Source organism: Sceloporus undulatus, chromosome 1 (genome assembly GCF_019175285.1).
Source record: "Sceloporus undulatus isolate JIND9_A2432 ecotype Alabama chromosome 1, SceUnd_v1.1, whole genome shotgun sequence".
NCBI classification, from domain to species: Eukaryota; Metazoa; Chordata; class Lepidosauria; order Squamata; family Phrynosomatidae; genus Sceloporus; species Sceloporus undulatus.
Genome location: NC_056522.1, coordinates 86,283,209 through 86,294,368, shown reverse-complemented (window position 1 = coordinate 86,294,368; position 11,160 = coordinate 86,283,209). Strand labels below are relative to the sequence as shown.

Sequence of the window (11,160 nt, the reverse complement as noted above, 5' to 3'; positions counted from 1 at the left end):
TGCCTGCTGAACAACCTCCTTCACTTGATGCAGCTGCTGGTTGTTAAGGAGGGATGGGGGTGGTCAGACCAGGAGATATTACTTAATATTCACTTCATAACTAAGTAGCTTATGTAGGATATCAGCAAATATCAGAGTGGGCCAAGATGCTACCAACTTTGGAAGTGCCCTGGGTATTGTGCCGGGGGGGGGGGGTACCCCCCAATGCTTTTCCTCCCCCCCCCTTTCCTTAAAAACCGGCTTTTTTTGTTTTTTTAAAAGGCATTTTTTGGACTTCGGGTTCTGGGGGGGGGGGGGGGGGGGGGGACCACATTTTCTCCAGAACTGAGGTGCAAGGCATCTTGCAAATATTAAGAGAAACAGATAAAAGTACATACCAGTAAAAACATACAGTTAAAATAGAAATCATCTATCAACAGAACTGGAAGAAGTGTAAGCATATCAATTAAATAAAGAGAGAGAGAATCCACAGCATGTTATCAAAAGCCCTTTCCTAAAGAGTCTGTTTCCAAAAGCCTGTTGAAATAATAATTATATATATATATTCAATAGATGAATGAAGGAACCAAAATGGAAGGCTGTCTATCCTCCTTAATACAGAGCCTGGGAGCAGTCACCAAGAAGGCCCTCTCCCACATTTCTGCCAGATTTACATATTAGGGTGGTAGAATCCAGAAAAAACATATCTCGAAGATCTTGAAGCTTTAGTAGGCTTGTATGGGACAATACAGTAATTCATGTAGCCTGGATCTGGACAGTGTATGGCTTTATAGATCAAAAACACCACTTTGAATTGCGCCTGGAAATGGATCAATAGCCCGCAGAGCTGTTATAACAGGGCAGTGATGTATTCTCTATAACCAGCTGCGCTGGTTAGCATTTTGGCTGTAGCTCTTTTGACCCAACTCTTCAAGTCACACAGAGCACATTACAATACTCTGCAGAGGATGCAGCTAAGGGCCTATTCACACTACATAATTATAGCAATATTGTTCCACTTTAACTGCCATGGGTCTGTTTTATGTAATCCATGGGGTTTGTAGTTTGGTGAGATACTGGAGCACTCTACCTCAGAATTTTAAATGCCCCTCCCTAAACTGCCAATCCCAGGATTCATACTAAGTGGAATAATAGCACTATAATTCTGTATTCTGAGTTACAGTATATGTCACCATAGTCAGGTCAGATGGTTCCAGGAACAGGTGCAGTTGGTGTACTAGTTTTAATTGTGCAAATGTACTCCTAGTCACCACAGAAGCCTGAGGCTCTGGGCTTAGTCCAGGAGTCCCCAAACTGCAAACCTGTGCCTTCAAGTGGATTGTAACCCCATCCATCATGAGCTGAGTGCATAGTCCCTGATCTATCTACTGAGTAACCTCTGTATTGTCTGAATTAGGCTAAGATTTTGATTTATTTATTTTAAATTCTCATCCAGTCCATTACAGAAGACAGGTCCTGGTTTAGAATGGAAAAAGCTTCCTTAGGTTTAGGCAGAAAGGAAAAATAGTGATGATGCCAAATCCCCAAACTCTAGACAGCTTTTCCACCATTTTTATATACTGTAATTTTTTGTTATGTGCCTTCAAGTCAATTCCATTTTATATCAACCTTAAGGCAAAAGTTTTCTTGGCAAGATTTGTTCAGAGGAGGTTTGCCATTGCCTTCCCTCAAGGCTGAGAGAGAGGGGAGTTTGCCCAAGGTCACCCAGAGGGTTTCTTAATAGCATAATAATAGAACACTGGACAAAAGGTCAACAGGACTCCCTAAGTACCATCTTCTGAATGTGTCCCTTCAGGAGGAAATGGAGCCACTGTAAAACAGTACCTCTGACACAGGTGGCCAAGAAAACTATCATAATCAGACCTTCTTTCTCCTCACCTTCCCACTCGGGCCCTCCATTCTGGTAGTCAAGGTCTGCTGTCCCAGCCCAGGATTTCCTCTGCCCCATCTCGGATTCGCCCTTTTCACTCGCTGCCCCTCACTCCTGGAACCTTCTTCCCCCACAAGCAAGAGCCATCTCTTCTTTAACCAGCTTCAAAACGGAGTTGAAGACCGTCCTGTTCAGAGAAGCGTTCCCAGGCCTTGCATAATTGTCACTTGCCTCCCTGGATGAAGATTAACCATCCATTATGAAGCCAAGCCCTCCCTCCAATCCATCTGCCTTGGTCCAGGCCTTGGAGGTAGAGAGGAACTGCTGGACCTCATCCCCTTCCCCACCACTACTCTCTTCTCCTTTTGTGTGGTGTCTTTTTTAGATTGTAAGCCTGAGGGCAGGGAACCATCTAATTAAAAAGACTATGTCTTTTTACAGCGCTTTATAAATAAAGGTTAATAATAATAATAAAGCTCCTGAGAGGTGCAACAGGGCCAAACTCCCCTTGTTCCAGTTCCTATCAGAAGTTCAAAGCTGTCTCCATAACATGAAGCCAGATTCAAATGATTCAAGGAAATCAGACTTATCTAACAACACTGAAGCTGAGAAGTCACCATATATTTTAGTACATTGCTCAAGTATGAAATGCTGCGAAGTGCAAGTTAATTATTCAAAACAATGGAATTTAGTAGGGTTTTTTCAACAATGGTTTTAGAACTAACTCCTTGTTGTTGTAAGACATTGACCAATACCTTCATCTACATGGCCAGACTCCCTCTGGCCTTTTTAATAATCCAGGAAGGGCAAGGGTCTAGAACAGCTTGCCATTATCCCTGGACAAGCAAGGGACAAATTTACATCTACTGTCTGTATCACTGTCCAAGCATCCTGTCCAAGCTACAATTGTAGCAGCTCGATCCCATTTTAACTGCCCTGGTTTCATTCTGTAGGCCTGGGATTTGCCAATTAGGCAGGTAACTGAAATTCTGGGCTACAGAGGAATAGTTGACTCTCCTCAGTTATAACATGAGAGCTCTCTGAGGGCTCATTCCCACTATCAAAAGAATCGAATCGCTGGATGAATTAAATGGCCCTCATTCTCATTTGAACCTGGTTCCTGTTGTGATGTGATTGAATCTATCATGATGAAGCGAGACAAAGGCAAAAGAACCAGTTTTTTCAGACACTAGCTGAAAAGAGGTTCTTTTGATAAAACATGATTCCAAAGAGTGTTCAGCAAGTGGGAACAACAGATTGGAATCACATCATTCTGCAGGGGAGGGACTAATGGCAGAGAGGTGTTTATCATCCCTCCCCATTTTTTTGGGAGATGTCATTCCTCCACACACACACACACACACACACAACCAGTGCTGTCTTGTCATTTATTGGTGTGATTTCCAGTTCCTTTTTTTAAAAAATAATTAATTAAATTAATCAATTAAGCAACAGAATGGTTATCAACTACTTGCAAAGGTGCTAAACCACTTTATCGCTCAATCGATTAATTGTATTTACAAAAAAAAAATAGAAAAGAAAAGATACCCTGCCCTCCTTCCTACAAGCCTCACTGCATGCCAGTGCCCTCCCTTCCCAAGGCTCCCTGGGTCCCTCCTCTTCTTCTTCCTCCTGCTGCTGCCTCCTTCTTCCTCCTCCTCTTCCTCATCAAATTCTCAGTCCTTCCAGAAACTAGTGGTACTGGACTGCAGACAAGTAAACTCCATTCATCTGCTGTTGAGTTTTCTGAAGGCAGTTGGATGCAGCAGAGCTTATTTAGGCACGTCACAGCAAAAGGAGCAAATACCTATGCAGCCCAAAAGTGCCAGTTTGTTTTTGTTTATTTAACTTGATTACATATTATTTAACTTGCATGTATTAAGAGGTACCAGTACTAATTAAATTTATGGAAGTTATACCATAACAAAATATGGAAAGCCAGTGTGTGTGAACACTTCTGCGAAGCATTGGATGTGGTGATGGAGGGAACTAAGAGTGGGGCTATAACATTCCAGGCAAAACTGGAAGACCCTTTCTCTGCATCCGATTGTGGCACTATCTATTTCATGTCAATCATCTGATTAGCCTCCCTTACCCATCTCTGTATATTAGAATAGGCCAGCTGGTAAACTCAGTGTATTCCTGCAATTGAAGAGAAGATACAAATGAATCCCAATAACTGTTCTTCATTTTAGTGTGCCCTGATAGAGTGTTTTTGACAGTGTAAATATATCTTTACGGTTGTGCAATAACTGTTTCAATATGTAAATGTAACAAAGTTACAAAGGTAAATGATTTTTTTTTAAGCCAAACTTATTACTGTACCAGTAGTTATATCCTATCTGCTATGAATAGGGTTACTAGGTGTATTTGTTGTAAAGGATGTCACTTATATAATAGTGAGGAGGCTTGTTACTTATGTGGACTGACTGAAATGCCACAAATTGGATGTTTTAGTGTGTGGGAGTGATGAGGGGAAGAGATGTTCTGTAAATCTAACTAAATCTGAGGTTCAGGCTACACTGAATTTTAATCATATCTGTCAAGTATTTTTGATATGGTTATTTTTTATATGAACAGGCAGGCCCAGCTCCACCAGGGCTAGCCTGAAAAAGAAGAGCCCTCTCTCCAGTCCATCTGCCTTGGTCCAGGCCTCAGAGGGAGAGAGGAACCACTGGACCTAATCCCTTTCCCTCCACCATTCCCTTCTCCTTTTGTGTCGTGTCTTTTAGATTGTAAGCCTGAGGGCAGGGAACTGTCTAATTAAAAATAATAATTGTAAGCCGCTCTGATAGCCTTTAGGGCTGAAGGGCAGGGTATAAATACCATAAATCAATAAATAAAACAGACCCATTGTTGGTACATGGCAAAAAAATCAAAACGCCACACCCTAAATAGGGTTTTTCATCAAGTGCATAATGTAACATACAGTGCGCCCTTGCTTTATGCGAGGGATCCGTTCCACACACCCTCCGCACACACACGTAAAGCAAATTCCACGTATGCTTGAGCACTGTTGAAAACAATGGGGCTCATCATGCAGTGCAGTGCGGCTCGCGTGCCACAGGCGCATGCACCATTTCGTTTGTTACACAGCTTTCAGCATAAGCTGAAAGCCGCATATAGCACACCCACGTATGATGTGGGCACACTCTACTTGAAAATGTGAATAATATTTGAAATTTATTGAGAAATTAAAGGGTAATTTAAATCGATACTTTTATTTGGTATTTAGCTATAACCCATTCTTCATAATAGCCACTTCCTGTCTGCCACTCCCATGCATCATGAATTTATACTGTCCTTGGTTGCCATTTTGAAAACTCGGGAATCCTAGGCATGTACTTAAATTATTATTTACTTTATAAGAATATGAAAAGCAAATGTGCTTACTAGTTTTTGTTTACTATAGAGCCTGCATTCTGATTGTTGTATTTAAAGTTAAATTACAAGGAAAAAAGATTATTGTTGACATTTTCATTGTCCTTTCCACTTATTTTGGAGGCCTTCCATGTAATTAAATGTGCATTAATTGATACAATATAATTTGATTTATGGATTGATTATATATGAATTTTCCCATGAACTGATTGCTTCAGTATTTCTGATGTCTATGTGTATAAACAATCTATTGTGATTTTATCTTTGCTATGTGCGTGTTCTTTTTCCCATACATTGTTTTTGGAGCTTTAGTTTATTGTTAGCCATTAAATTGTCATTCACCTGTGTTGGGCTGTATAGTATAGGTAGTTAAGAATCTTGCTGTGTGAGGGAAAGAGAGACAGGCTGATGATACAATAACCCAGAGACATGTTAGTCTGGAATATCAGTATGCAAAGGGATTGTGTAGCACCTTTGAGACTAACTGTGCCAAAGAACTTGTAGCAAAAGTGGTCTACTTCCTCAGATGCAAGCCTATGAAAGCTTATGCTGCAATGTCTTTCATACATTTAGGCTCAAAAGGTGCAACAAGATCCCTTTGTATGTTGTTTACCATCTTTAAGATGGTCTTGACTCATGGCAACCCTATGGATGAGACATCTCCAAGACTCGCCATCCTCCACTGCTTCGCTTATTAGATCCTGTAAATTCATACTTGTGTCCTCCCTAATAGTCTATCTAGCGTGCAGTCGCCCTCTCTTTCTACATCCTTCCATCTTTTGTAGCATTATTCTTTTCTTCTGATGATGTGACCAAAATATGATAGTCTTAACTTAATCATCTTGTCTTCCAGGGAGATTTTAGGCTTGATCTGTTCGAGGACAATTTGTTTACCTTTTTGGCTGCCCGTGGTATCCTCAGCACTCTCCTCCAGCATCACATCTCAAATGAGATTTATTATTATCTGCTTTCTTCAATGTCCAGTTCTCACATCCATATACTGTATGATGATGGGAAATACAATGGAGTTTATCAGAGAGGAGGAATTTCTCTTAAATTTGAATGAAAAGAAAGTGGGGCCAGAACACATTCACTTAAAGTCACTAGTTTTGTGCAATTACATGAATACGCATTGCATTCAAACTGGCTCCCCGTTGCCCAAAAATAGCATGCCATTGCCCGAATTTGCATGTGGCAGCCTATCACACAATAACATGAAACCCTATGATTGCGTTCGGACTGATTTCCCATTGCCTGAATTTGTGTGTAGTGGGTTATCACGCAATAACATTAAACCCCATGATTGCGTTCAGATTGCCATTGGATGATACTTCCAATTCCCCTTGTCTGATAAACTCCAATGGCTTGGACAATTCTAACTTTAGCGTTCACTTCTATATCCTTAGTTTTTGGATCTTGTCTAGTTCTTTATAGTTGCCCTTCCCCTTCCCTTGTCTTTTTCAGATTTCTTGACTGCAGCATCTATTCTGATTAACCTTTGATCCTTTGCAAGAGGGTGACCAGACATCCTCCTTTTCCAGGACATGTCCTACATTTCAACCTCCTTCTGTCCAGGAGGAATCCCAAAATGTCTTCCATTGTGGACATGACTAAGCAGCATGAAAGCATATTTCTATAAGTATTTTTTGCTTTTATTTGCTAATACCCTCATTTTTTCTTGACTGTGCTACATTTTGCAGTGCCTTGTCCTCCTTTGTGATTAGGACATCTGGTCACCTTGGGTATGATAACAGCGAGAGTTCTTTGTGTGGAAGAAAAAAAGGCACCCAGAGTGGCCAGAGGTCCTAACTGAAAAGGAAAAACAGAGTACATTGCAAAATAACAGCTAAGAACACTCACAGAATTATAAATTAATGTTTCTTAGATCCAAGACACACTGCACAAATAATTCAGTATGAGACCGCTTTAACTGCCCTGGCTCAATGCTAGGGAATCCTGGGAACTGTAGTTTTGTGAGGCATTTAGCCTTCTTTGTCAGATAGTTCTGGTGCCACAACAAACTACAATTCCCAGGATTCCCAGGGCAGTTAAAGCATTCTTGAACTGGATTATTTCTGCAGTGTGCCTTGGACTTTAGTCATGCTCCAAATGGAGGACATTTGGGCATTCCTCTTGGACAGAAGGCTGGAAATGTAGGACATGTCCTGGACAAAGGCGGACCTCTGGTCACCCCCTGGTCCTCACCGCAAAGGAGGGCAAGGCACTGCAAAAAATGTAACGCAGACAAGGAAAAATGTAGGGACATGGCCCAATGTCCCTCAAAACATTCCTAGAAATCTACCACAATCCCACACTCCACAAAGTGCTATTCCACTCTGACTGCTCTGCTTGCCTCCTGTTGCATTCTGGGGTTTGTAGTTCAGTGAGCTCTCTGGCTGAGGATTCTAAATGCTTTCCCCTGAACTGCCAATCCCAGAATGCAACAGAGGGCTGCCAGAGCAGTTAAAAGTGGAACAGCAGCACTGTAATAAGAGTGTAGTGTGGTAATCTTCTAGAACAGTGGTCCCACAAACCGTGCCTTTTAAGAGATGTTGGACTTCAGCTCCCAGAAGCCTCAGCCGCGTTGGCTAGTAGTCTGGGATTCTGGGAGCCGAAGTCCAAAGTTCCCTTTAAAAGAGCGCAGTTTGGGGACAGTTGTTCTAGAGGGTTACCACACTCTTTTGATATAGCGCTGCTGTTCTACTGCTCTGGCTGCCTCCTCCTGTTGCATTCTGGGATTTGCAGTTGAGGGGAAAGCGTTTAGAATCCTCTTAGGCCTCAGTGGACTACAAACCCCAGAATGCAACAGGAGGCAGCCCGCGCAGTCAAAGTGGAATAGCATTACTGTAGAACAGTGGGGTTTGACCGCTGCCAGGGGCCAGGCCAGGGCCTGTCAAGCGGAGCCTTGAGGCATGGATCCGCCGTCGCCTAGGCAACGGAGGCGGCCATTCCGCCCTTCCCTCCTCCTATTTCCGCCGTCTTCCATCCTCGCCCTCTCCGTCCCGTTAGCAGCACTCGGGGCCTCTAAGTTCTCGCGAGGCTTGCCAACTGGAGGGGGCCGCCATATTGTGTGACACTATTTTGATTCTGACTCTGGCTCCTGGCTGCCTGAGGAGGAGGGACGGGGAAGCCGGAACGGTTCCAGCGGAGGCCGAGAGCGGCGCCTGCCCCTTCGCTTCCCTTCCCCGCCACAGCGGCAGCGGCAGCACGGAAGCCCCTTCCCTCCTCCCTCGGTGGCGGCAGAGGCACAGGCTCCGCGGTGGCGGAGTGGGAGGAGGAGGAGGAGGCGGCGGCGGCGGTGGCCGAGGAGCCGGAGGAGGAGGAGGGTAAGGCTGACCCCAGGGTGGCTGGCTGGCTGCCTCCTTCCCTTGCCAAAGGACCTCGGCCCAAAGGCCTGAAAGGAGGACCAGCCCTCCTTCTCCGGCCTTCTCTTTGGCTGCACCCACGTTGGAGAAATAACCCGCTTTGGCAGCGCTTTAGCCTTGTCCTGGCCCAGAGCTATGGAATTCTGGGAGCCGGAGTTTGTTCTGGGGCCCAGCCACAACAAACTCCAACTCCCAGAAGTCCATAGCCTTGGGCCAGGAAGAGTTAAAGCGCTGCCAAACCGGGTTATTTCTCCAGTGTGGGTGCAACCCTGAGACACCTTTCCCCCCCCCAAAAGCCTCTCTTTCAGGCTCCCTTTCAAGCCTCCCCCCCTTGAGGTAAGTAAGTCCTGTGATGGTCCTCCTTTCCATAAGAATAGAGGCTCTGTGGGCATGAGGTGAGGATTCGAACCCAGGTCCAGCACTGGAAGAGAAAATTAGACAAGGCACCTCGCCTTCTGTTTGTGTCTGGGGGGGGGGGGGATGAATGTCAGAAGTCTTCCAAACGACCGGGTTTGACACCCCTTGAATGGCCTTGAGGGCTATGGAATCCTGGGATTTGTAGCTTTGTGAGAGATGGACAGGGGAAGAAAGTGGACGGGAAGAAAACCGGTTCGTCATTGGTGCTGGAGAAGAGCGCTGAGGATACCATGGATGGACAGATGGAGCCTCAACTCAGGCTGTCATGCTTTGGCCACGTCTTGAGAAGGCATGTCTCATTGGAAAAGACTATGATGGTAGAAAAGGTGGAGGGGAGCAGAAAGAGAGGAGGACCACATGCCAGATGGATGGACTCAGGGAGACCATGGGCCTGAGCAGAGAGGTACAGGATAGGGAGACATGGGACGTCTCATTCACAGGGATGCCATTAGTCCAGATCGACTCAAAGGCAGCTAACAGCAACACCAGAATCCTCACCTTTAGGGCATGACCTCAGGCCAGCTTCTGGGGAGGCCCTAAAAAGGAGGCTGAATAGGCTTTCCTTCTGGTAGGGAGTTTGCTTGAAAACCTGTGTTTTGCTTCACTTCTCTTACTACAAGTAGTAGCCTCTAATCCCCCCTCCCCCAAATGTCCAAAATTGATGCCTTTAGGCCCTTGGGTTGGTTATTTATTAAAATATTTATATACTGACAGTTTCCATTCCACGTAAGGAATGTCAAAGGTGGTTAATGCTTCACTTAAAACAAGAAGAGATATAGTGGGCCTTTGGTATCCACTGGGGTTTGGTTCCAGGAACATCCCCCCCCCCAGTGGATGCTCAAGTCCCATTTACATACAGTGGAGTAGCAAAATGGTGTCTCTTATATAAATGGCAAAATCAAGACTTGTTTTTTGGAATATATTTTTGGAATATTTTCAAGCCGTGGATGGTTGAATGTGGATAAAGAATCTGTGGATACAGAGGGCTGCCTGTAATTAGAAGCAGTACACAGTGAAACAGAACAGATCAAGCCTGAACTCTCCCTGGAAGCCAAGCTGACTGAATTGAGGCTGTCATACTTTGGCCACATCTTGAGAAGAAATGAATCATTAGAAAAGACATTGATGCTAGGAAAGGTGGAAGACGGTAGAAAGAGGGGAAGACTGCATGCCAGATGGTTAGACTCGATCAGAGAGACCATGGGAGGGCAGCTTGGAGATGTCTTATCCATAGGGTCACAATGAATCAGGGTGGACTCAAGGGTTGTTAACAACAACACAATGAAATATATTGAGACACCCAAATAGGTTGTTGTCACTATTGAATGTGGGAGGCAGTCATAGCCTAAAATCTTTATAAAACAGAATAATATTTATCAGATGTTTAAAAGTTATTACGGTGGTTTTGTTTTTTGAACATAGGGAATACTAGAGCATGGACAACAGACTGGAGAAGGCCTTATTCTGAGTACCCACAAGCTGTATTTTAGTCAGAGGTGAGATGCTGAACAGGATCTCAGAAGAAAATCTGAGAGGTGGGCAAGATCATTAGGAAGAAGGTGACATTGATTCTAAGCCATTTTAGGTTTTAGATACAATAACTAGCATATTAAATTGGACGTATAAGTGAACCAGAAGCCAAAGCAGTTGAAGTATAGTCAGCCCTCCTCATAGGCGGGCTTGCCTTCCTTGGCTTTGAGCTTACGCAGAAGGCAAGCCCCAGCAGAAATAATGGGGCGCGAACCTGCGCTGCCGTGAGCATGTGCCCCATTATTTTCTATGGGGCTTGTGCATACACTCTTTTCCCCATACGTGGGGGGGTTCCGGGACGGATCCCCCAGTATGGGGATGGCAGACTGTAATAACACAGTCACATGGGTTCTTGTCTCAGTTAATTTTTTTAAAACTGCTGCATTCTTCTCCAATTGAAGGTTTCAAGCTCTGTTCAAGAGTTGACCCCTGTAGAAAGTGTTGTAGTAATCTAGCCAGGATGAGCACAGCGGTGCACATGACACTGATCAGATCAGTTCTCTCTTAAGATAAGTGTGCATATTCCTGGTCATAATTGCTACATCAGTACCTAGGAGCAAAGCGTTCCAGATTATGAACTTTTTTCAAGAAGACTGA

At 44.2% G+C, this 11,160-nt stretch overlaps 1 protein-coding gene across 4 annotated transcripts in view; it reads left to right on the top strand.

Moving 5' to 3' along the window:
• The first annotated feature begins 8,932 nt into the window (after nt 1–8,932).
• Nucleotides 8,933–11,160, top strand: part of TAB2 (TGF-beta activated kinase 1 (MAP3K7) binding protein 2) — a 67,950-nt gene continuing 65,722 nt past the window's right edge. For 2 of the 4 annotated variants that reach the window (XM_042442330.1, XM_042442305.1), the window contains exon 1: nt 10,456–10,529. The gene's annotated coding sequence lies outside the window, so the exon portion shown is untranslated. Of the gene's footprint in view, nt 8,953–10,454; nt 10,569–11,160 lie in introns of those variants that run through there. The other 2 variants (XM_042442322.1, XM_042442314.1) reach the window with 2 other exon arrangements.